The following is a 10,748-nucleotide window of genomic DNA, read 5'->3' as shown; positions in this document are numbered from 1 at the left end:
CTCCCACCTGGACCGCTTTGTGTGCGAAGCTACAATACCCGGCTCCATACTTCCATAGTCCATCACCACGCACACAGCAGCGATCCGACTCAAAGACGCTCTTGGGCGGGGCCTAGAGCGAGACAAAACATCGTCTACGCCACAACCGCCACGCGTGAGCGAGATAGAAATATCGGCACAATACGCACACAGTATCGTCCGCGAGAACGGGACGGCCTCACGCCTTTGTATAGATACCGCGCTGTTATTCCGCATAGACAATTGATTTTCAACACAGTTCTAAATAGAACCCACTTGAATTATTCATCTATAATATTCTAGATTGTGTATTGGATATATTTGTATAATTAGAAGGCAGTGTTTTATTATAATTTCGGGTGCAAGATGGTGGAAGGACGGCATTGTTCGTAGGGCAGTGACATTAGGTCGGTGCGTCCTTGTCGCGCGCGCGCGGGCCGGGGCGTTCAATTGTAGCGCGCGCGTATTGTCGAAGCGCTTCGATCTGCTAGCATTGTGTGGCCACAGCGCGCGATCGTCGGACGTGTGTTGCGTTTGAATATCGAACACGATCGCGGGCATTACGAACTATTTTATTTATTGTGTCTCGGACCATTAAGTATTTTTTTTGTGTGTGTGTTTATTTTGTGACTGTTAATTTCGCAAGTTAATAGACTGGTGTGTAATGATGCCAAAGAATCGTTGTGATAGGACGATTTTACGTGTTTAATTTTATTTCTGTTGTTTTTTTTATTTTCGTCTATTTATAGTTTTTTTATACCGATGTCTCCAAAGGCGACAGGAACAATGGTAACGCACTTGAAGGTCAGTGATTAAATTAAGAGTAGTTTTACAACCGAGTGCTTCTATTACTTACCTAAGCATATCGTGCCCACGACTTCCCTTGCTATAGAACAGCTGATAGTAGGTAGGTAGGTATTATTAGAGGAATCTATAATTACTTAATTTAATTATGGAAAGGAAAACAATAAATACCAAGGTAGGTTCTCTCTGTAAGAACCTAGATTTAGTAAAATTTAAGTATATTCTGCAATAGATTAAAAATAATTTAACTGTCGATTTTTAAACCCGACTTCATCTTTGCGCTCACGCACAGTGGTCAATTTTCAAAACCGTTAGACAAAATAATTTAATATCTGTTTTTTAAATAATACAAACGGAGGTACTTACTGTCGGTAATTAAGTAAGTAAGTATACCTCCTTCGCTAAATCTACTAGGTATAGGCCAGTAGTGTCGCAAATCAATATCTCGTTAAGTTAGTAAATAAATACGAAGTTAGATAAGACATCTACTTACTTACTTATCGCAAGATTTTATTCTGTGATTATTCCAATATTCATTTTATACAAATATTATCAGACTTTAATACGTTAATAACTTAATAGGTAGGTATGTATATTCCTCCTATATACCTACTTACCGATAAGTGATAACCATTGGGTTCGCACTTATCGGTATCACTTACCTTAGCCATGTATATCTACTTGTGTGCCCATGTTAGTATTTATAGGTAGGTAGGGTAAAAATTAAAAATCTAAATACTATAAGTCTAAAAGAAAAAGGTGACTGACTGACTAACTGATCTATCAACGCACAAACTGGACGGATTTAGCTGAAATTTGGCATTCAGATAGCTATTTTGACGTAGACATCTGCTAAGAAAGGATTTTTGAAAATTAAACCCCTAAGGGGGTAAAATAGGGGTTTGAAATTTGTGTAGTCCACGCGGACGAAGACTCGGGAATAAGCCAGTAGCAAAATATAATATTATAAAGCATCTGTTTTTACTCTACAGGAAGTATCTATCTATTACATTCAGAGTAGGTATGTACCTGTTACTAACTTAAGGCAATATTGAATTTTTCCTTTATCGTGCCTTTATCGTTATTAAAAATAATGATAAACAGTGTCTACTTTTTACCCAACTGGAAAAATCTAGATTCAGAGTAGGTAGGTACTAAGACAATATTGTATTTTCCTTCATGAACCTTTGTATTAGCTTACAACAAATTGCTGTTGTTATTTCTTGTAATTATCATAATATACAATAGTGTACGATTAAAGTGAGTTAACAATAAATAATTTTAATAGATAATAACTACAATATTAATTCATCGAAACCAAGGACTTGATTAATTACTAAATGCTTCGGTAAATAAGTATGTTTGAATGTATTATAAAAATACCTTTCTAGGTACAATCACAAAAGCGATTACCTCCATACGACATACCTAGCTGCCTACCCAACTAGATTCTGCACTATATTTGTACTGTTTCATGTTACCTACGTGCTTTGGCTAATTTTGCAATTGCAATTTATTTGCATGTAAAAGCCTAATAATAAAAGATAAAACAAAATTTATTTGCAGCTATCTTATTGTTTATTGGGAACACTCTAATGGTATTTTCCATTTTAAATCTTATAAATAAAACTAATTCGTAACTATCAATCTTCAGCCTATTTGTGTCCACTGCTGGACATAGGCGCAAGAGCACGCCACCACACATACCTACCTAGTCCTTTGTTTTCTTCATCAACCCACTTTTTCCACCCTACCTTACCTGCTTAAGAAAGTAAACTTTATTTTAAAATGCTAATTTATTTGAACCACCTATCAAATGAAATAGTTTATAGGTATGTAAATAAGTTATAAGTAATATCTAATTAAGTACCTATATTAGATAAATAAAGATAAAGAGTAATATGATTTCAATTTAAATAATTGAACGGTAAGCTTATTAGCTTTGTTAATGTTGTAGTTGCACGTAATTTGTTTGTTAATGCTTTCCCTCCTCATTGAAATAACGAGTGATAAAGTTTAAAATTTATATAAAAAACGTGTTAGTATTTTTTATTAGTTATAAGTGGATGGCACTCGTTAATAACCACCTGTCATATTGAAGTACATAATAAGTAGATACTATATTACTAATATGTAATTTTGGTTACCGTTTAGAAGAAGAAACATTTTGCATGTTAGGTACTTAGCTATATTTTTTATAGTCACGCGCTGTTTTGCCATTTTTCCAATTTTAGTAAAATACCTACCTGATTAGGTTTTTTGTATGAGCAACTGCTCATAAATTATTTATTTATTTATCTTCTTCAAATACCTAATAGGTATGTTGTAGATTCTCTACCATCATATAATACTTAACACTTTTTAACATATTCTAAAAGGACGGAGTTTTTAATTTTCCCTTCTTGCTATTACGATAATGTTAGTTACGCTTCTCAAAATTGACTGTGCGTTTGTTTTAAAACAAGCTGATGCCCTCGATTTTATTCGCGTGCATTTATGTTTTTAAAAGTTCCGTGGGAGCTCGTAAAAAGTAGACTATGTCAGGTCAGATCCAAAATTTCAATACCCATGCAAAGAAATCCATTGCTAGTGTTGCAACGTGATTAAAGGACAAACTAACAAACCAATAAGCAAACACTTTCACAGTTATTATAATAATCATGAAGTTGTCTTAATACTCAGCTTGAGTTGTAAGTGATACCTACATGTTTTGTCTTCAGCAATATCAAAAGAGAAAAAATAAAATAGGTCACTCTCATTAGCATTTTCTGGCAGCTGGTTAGTATACAACTAAGTAGATGATAAACACCTTCTTGACAATTGAGAGCGAACTTTTTGGAAACCCATATTACCACAGAAATATAATTTTGTTAATAACGAGTTTATTTTATGGGTGACAATTGTTAATTGTGGCTCGCGGCATATTCACTGTTAAAAAATTGCATATTACGGTATTGTCGAATTCAACTGACATTGATTATAGGTAGGTATTTTAAAAAGCAGACGTTAAGGTAGAGAGATTTTTGGCCTCTCATCGCTTTGTTTGTCACCAGTGTTCAACTCTGTGACTATTGTTTTCAGGTGAGTTGAATTTTTTTTACTAAAATATAGATATTACATCATTTCTTACGCGTGAGAAGATCAGTGAAACATCTCTTAGAGGCTGTTTTCCTATAATATCCTTATCTTCTTTATAAGAAGACAAATTGCTTGATTCGTTGTTTCTAAAAGCACACCATTAGATAACCCTTTCAATTATTTAAATACTAATGACTACTAATTTTATTTATGTCTCCATAAAACCACGTTATTTCCAGTTGTCTATTCTGACAAATATCTTTAAATAGTTGCTTCGGTGCATCGTTTATAGATTTACATTATAATCTGTTGGGTTATTGACACTTTAAAAAGTTTTGATAACCGAATAAATTACTCATTAGCATACTTTAAACGTTGAAATGGGAGGGTAGGTGATCAATTTATTATAATTAGATACTTTGATACGGCCTTAGAAAAAATAAAGTTGTGTGTATACCACAGAGTTATTTATTATAAATTAAATTTATTTTTGTTGAAAATTGCCTAGTAACATAAAATTGTGTTTAGGATTCATCAGTGGCAATAAACTGACCATTTGAAAAAGAACTAGAATCACCAAGAATCACCAAGAAAAAAAGCAGCTTGAATCCCTATCAGTTAACTAAGTATATAACAAAAATACAGTAGGTACAAAACATTACCCCATAATAAAGAGATATTTTATGTCTGCTACCGTTGTTCGGTTGATACTGTCCATTACCTACTGGAAAAACTTTAAAACTTTATTAGGCCTTAAATTTTGTTTTAATTTGTCCTCAGTATCGGTTTGGTCTGACAAAAGAAAGTTACTTGCAATAAAATAATACATTTACCTCATAAGTTAAATTAACCATCAGAAATAAGCTTGTTACAAAATCTTCTGTGTTATTTTAATTTTATTTAAGTCTCAGTTTTCAGTGAATCGAAAATTTTAAAGATCTTGATCTTGAGCAAAGGTAATGATGCATATTGCAATAATTTTAATTTTTACGCTTTCATCTTATTATAAAAATAGTTTTGCTCTTACCAGTAAAAGACTTGATGTGCAACATGTCCAATTGTTTTTAATTTATAATTTTTCTTATTAACCAACAGGAAACCGTCTAGCATATTTATATTAAACAGTGCCCGCAATGAAAACAGTCGTAAATCCAATAAAATGTAAACCCTAGCACACGTTCCGGATGCAATGGATATTAAAGAAAAAAATATAACTATTCAACCAAACAGAAATACTAAATAGGCAACGTCAAAGATACGGCACGTAAACATCTGAAGATGTGGTTAATTTTAATAACCGATTTATGAAGTTTTAAAAAATCGATAGGATGTGGTTTAGTCTTAAAGATCGCGACGATTAAATCAAACATTGTGGTCGGTTATGGCGTTTTAAAAGAGTTTACGATTCATGGGTTAATGAAGTATGTTATGCTGCTTATTTCAGGTTTGACGACCGCTTAAGGGAGATTTAAAGGAGTTACGTCATTTAAATTTCAACGCTAATAAAATGTTTAAGTGCTTGTCGGTACATACGGTGCCCTAAAACGCCGTAAGTTGCTTGTAAACAATATTATTGGAATGAATGGTAACTGGAGTTGTTAACGGTTGTTCAAATATTACTTAATAAAATGTATTTTTGGTAAAGTTCAGCATTGTTAATGCATGATTCAGTTAAGTAATTAGTTTGTTGTTGAACCATTTTATAGCACATTTTATTTTTGGTATGGATAAAATGTGCTTTGTATAAGTAAGAAATGGTTTTATACATCCTAAGAGCTCGCCAAGTTAGAACTCGTCTTCATCAAATGTAGGTTTACGATGATGGCAAAGGCAAGATGCGAAGTTTGTATATAGGATTATAGCCCAGCCTATCCGATAGTAACGTTTGATTTTGCCGAGTTTATTTATTGAAATGTAGTGCTATAAAGTTGGCAGTGAACATCATAATGATGATTTTATTAGTTGCCTACCTGAAATACGCATATCGACTCCGTTTGCGAGTGATATTTAGAAATACACTTTGAAGTTCTACGGATTTTCGTCGCCGTAAAATTTATCTTAAATGTCCCCGTAAATTACTACTAATGTAGTTTACATTTGTATATTGTAGATTTTAAATAGATACTTAAGTGTAAATAGATAGTTAAATGTTATTTATAAAATTGCGCCCCTTCTATTTGCAATTTTACAAGAATCTAGATACTCGTTTCTGCTTCACACGGGTATCTTGGGAGTAACTATTCCACTACGTATTATATTGTTTTTGTATGTACTATTAGTGCAGCACACGCCACGGAAGCTCTGAGATGGACGATTTTTTCCGACTTTATTCACAATTTATCATTAGGTATACCGGTAGCGTAAAATACATATTGTTGAACTCTGTAAAAAAATACATATCAGCAGTTTCTGGGATAAACGCGGACAAACACAAAATCAAACAAACTCAAACGCGGCTGGGGACATTAACTTATAACATGTAGAATTATAGCTGTTAGTTTTTTTTCAGTTTTAAACATCTCTACCTACCTAATAAAGTATTTCTGATTATTTACAGTTAATCACATTTAACCCCCAATGTTTTTATACTTCTTTAAATATAAGTATGTTAATCTAGTAAAATATTATCATTCTAAATCAGTACAGCTCAATTTGCAAGACAAATCGCTGCCTGCTTACCCGGCAAAATTAAATAGGTCGCTCACGTAACACGTTACCATTGTGACATGTAATTCACGCTAGCTAGCAGTGTTGTCGCCACCCCGTCGTTTTGCCCTCGATTTTTTTTTACTAATTCCCAACACGTCTGAACACGACGCGTCTTTGTTCATCCCATTGTGAATAACGTGTTAGCGATAGAAAGAATTTCGCCTTATATTAGGTTTGTATATTTTTTCCAGAATTTATTTGCGTTAACCCCACTGTGTACTGAATGTATTTTTTTACAATCTACATGTAAAGTTGACACTACATTTAATTTTGCCTTTACATTTGGGTTTGTGCATTTTGTCCAAAAATGGTTGTATGACCAGATTGCGTAGAAAGGTACTTGCCTAAAGGTACTAGGTACCTGCTCGGTACTCGGTATTAAAACCTGAGATTAAAACTATCCTACTCCTGTTTTATCAAATTTTTTGAACCCGGGTTACAACAAAGATGCTCAATAACTAGGTGACTGTAACTCTACTGTCAGTCGGTCCGTCTGTCTATAAGCGGGCTGTATCTCATGAACCGTAATAGGTAGGTAGTAGGAAATTTTCATCGAGTGTATACCTAGGTATTTCTATTTCCGCTATAAAAACAAATCCTAATAAAAATTCCAAAATGGCCGTCATGTAAATTATAAAGTAGGTAGGTACGTACCTACGACCTACATAACCTTGCACGATGGCACAGAAGTCGGAATCGAGGAATGAAAGTCGGTTAAAAAGTAGCCTATGTTACTCCTTGGTTAATCCTCAACTTGTCTGTGAAAGTCCCGTCAAAACAGGTTCAGCTGTTCCGAAGATTGGCCCGTTCAAACAGACAGACACACGGACAAAAATTCTAGAAACGTGTGATTCAGTATTGGTACAGTTCAAATAACCATAATGAGCTGAATTTGAGGTAGTTATTTCTAAATTATAGACAGACACTTTAATTTTATTTATTAGTATACCTAGTATAGAATAATTTTATATGGATTCTGACAAGATAATGATATGAGCGATTCTATGATAAAAATATCACGAACGCTTTAAAAAAATTAAAAAAATTAAAATGTGTTCTAGGAACCAAGTGGGGTTCCGTCTGTCTGACTTAATATTGTGATGTACTGACACTTATATCTCATAATCAGCTGAACTTTAGCGCAAGATAATCGCTGTCTAGCGCCATCTAGTACACGAGCGAGAAATCAAACATCTTGCTACAACATGAAACGTGATAACTACACTAGCGGCACGCTATGATGGCCGGTTTGACACATTACAATAGTGATGTGGAATGTCAATTTATTCTCGAACAAAAAACAATTAAGTTTTGTTTTTGTACCTGATTAAATAGGTTTAATAAAACAAAAATGTATATGTTTATTTAATTTATTTGAACGAACTGAATATTTGAACGAAAATGAATATACATACTTTATATGCACACAAGAAACATATGAATACAAAAGATACCGAAAAAGGTGCCACAAAAGGCCATAATTAATCAGATTCGTCCATACTACTATTTTCACTGTCGTCACTGCTATCATCACATACATTAATAATTATATGTTCGTTTTCTATAATATTATCTATTTTCACATCTCTTTCATAATCTTCCCTTATTAATTTAACAGTTCTATTCACAACCTTTTCCCAGTCTCCTTTAGTCACATGTTCACAAGCTTCTTCTAATAATTTTAGCATTTTTTTTGTGGTAAATGGGGGTTCTGTATTGTGTCTTGCAGCATATCCCTTAATTTGAGCCCACACCAACTCAATCGCATTATACTCACAATGGTAAGGCGGTAACCGTATAACTCTGTGCCCATGTTCTAATGCTATTTCGTCAATGACGTATCGGATCTTGGTTGGTTTGTTTTCTTTTAAAAGACGTACTAATTCCGCTTTTAACATATTCATGTTTGCATCTACGCCATTTTTACGAAGCCATGCGACGATATCAGCTTTCTTTTGGGATTGGGCAGGTGGCTTGTCAATTTGCATCGAGTGGTATGGGGCGTTGTCCATAATTATAATAGATGGTTCAGGGAGGCTACACAACATTGAGGTAAACCATTCAGTAAACTTTTCTCCATTCATGTCTTCATGATAGTCTCCAGTGGTTTTTGACGCAAAAGCCATGAGAGAACCTTCGACAAACCCGTTGATGGTTCCGGCGTGACAAATTATAAGTCGCGATCCTTTTCCTACAGGAACTTTGGAAGTAGATGCTGCTGTGTCATCGTTCCAAGAACGGCCTACAGTATGGTTAGCATTAAGCCATGTTTCATCCAAGAACACAACATTTTGCCAATTTTTGATTTCTTTCACTTGCCGTAAAAAAGTATACCTTGCCATCGCTATATCAAATCTTTCCATCAATATTTTGCGTTTGTTACATTTTTTGTATCGAAATCCAATGGTCTTCAAATCTTCGTTAAAGAACTTTCCCCACCGAAGAATAATCCAGCTTCCTTCAGTGAATGCACCAACTTTTTTCTTGTTGGATACTCCTTCTGTAAATAGTAGCCGTAAACATGTCTTCGGATAGCATCGGCATCAAAGCTATCGATGCCTACGACTGGTTTTGCTCGTTTTCTCTTTTTTGGTGTGTGAAGTTTATTTTCTTCTGTGCCAGTCTCGCCATATTTTTTTTTAGTTATCCGTCTAACAGTTCGTTGTCCAATATTAAGCGCATCAGCTACGCGTTCAACCACTGACGTTATAGGTAAAATTGGCCCTCCATTTGAGCTTCACGATCGAAATAGTTACGAAGGCGTATTAGGAACTCACGTGTCTGACTATTTAGAACAGTTCTCTGCGTACGTTCGGTCATATCGACGAAATCCACAACAAAGGGCTTGAACAGAGTCCAAATTAACGAGCAAGGGTCAACAGTAATGCAGTATCAATATTTGAAATCCAAAGCCAGGTCAAAACTATATCACAATCGCATTGCACTGACAGTTTATACTTTTCGAAGCAACGTCAATTCGAAACTGCTTTGTTTTGCATTGAGCATTGACGCGAGTTTGCCGGAGGTAGTAGTTGTGCTAGCCAGCGATCCTATGTGACGATCGTATTAGATTCCATTTTTAAAAATTTATTGATATTTTTTTGCGATTTCAGAGGTTTGTCCACATAGTGAAAATTGTTCATATTCACAAGTACATTCACCCCTTAAATGGTGCAAACTGATTTTTCTACACTTGTATACATTTAAGAAATCAATTTAATAAATAAATTTTGAGTCCTAAACCTAAAACTACATTCGATAAAATTTATGAATCTCTGCACATCACTATCGTCAATAAAGTAATACAATTATTTCCTTCAAAGTCGTTATCAATTAATACGGAACTTCATGAGCGGACAAACGTCAAACCGGCCATCATAGCGTGCCGCTAGTTTAATTCCACTTTCCATACCTATATGTATTGTTATGTAGTCGAAATTCTGATGACTGGTTTTTCGATTACTTTTAAATGTCTGATTGAGCATTCACGTGTGGTTTGGAAGTTTGGATAACAGTGGATGGTTTTAACATTGAAAGTGGAAGGTAGACATTGGAACTCTCTAATGGCATAGGTACCGCCTTGGCACCCTTCTGGTACGGATACGGAACCCTAAAAATCGGTCAAGTGCGTGCCGTAGGGACTCGCACACGAAGGGATCCGTAGCATCATGTTAATAACCGATTTCTTTTAAACTTTCGTGGCACTAATTTTGAAATTTTTATTATTTGTTGTTATAGCGGCAATAGAAATACACATTCTGTGAAAATTTCAACTCTAAGTACCTATTAAGGTTCATGAGTTAAGTAGGTAGGTAGGTACAGCCCGCTGACAGACAGACGGACAGATAGCGGAGGCTTAGTAATAGAGTTCTGTTGGCATCCTTCGGGAACGGAACCCCAAAAAGCTTCAAGCAGTCGCAAAAATTTCAATATAGGCTCCTAATAAACAGCCAAAAAAACCCAATAGGTAGGTACGTACCTAATAAATTCCACCTCACCGAGTCAATTTGCCAGAATAAGGCTTGATTGGCCAATTACTGTCGTGCTGAGCATTCGCTTAATTTGATTTCACACCCCTTTAAAAACTTTACATCGATTTTCATACTAAATAAACCCCATCGAATAACAATGGGCAGCTC

General features: G+C 34.7%; 1 protein-coding gene across 1 annotated transcript in view; it reads left to right on the top strand.

Annotated features, from left to right (window-relative positions):
- Positions 1-523: 523 nt before the first annotated feature.
- Positions 524-10,748, top strand: part of Sox102F (transcription factor Sox102F) — a 152,664-nt gene continuing 142,439 nt past the window's right edge. Inside the window, exon 1 of the mRNA XM_034980550.2 lies at positions 524-822. The gene's annotated coding sequence lies outside the window, so the exon portion shown is untranslated. The remainder of the gene's footprint in view (positions 823-10,748) is intronic.

This window comes from Maniola hyperantus, chromosome 22 (genome assembly GCF_902806685.2).
Source record: "Maniola hyperantus chromosome 22, iAphHyp1.2, whole genome shotgun sequence".
Lineage (NCBI taxonomy): Eukaryota > Metazoa > Arthropoda > Insecta > Lepidoptera > Nymphalidae > Maniola > Maniola hyperantus.
This window is presented reverse-complemented; position numbering and strand designations above follow the sequence as displayed.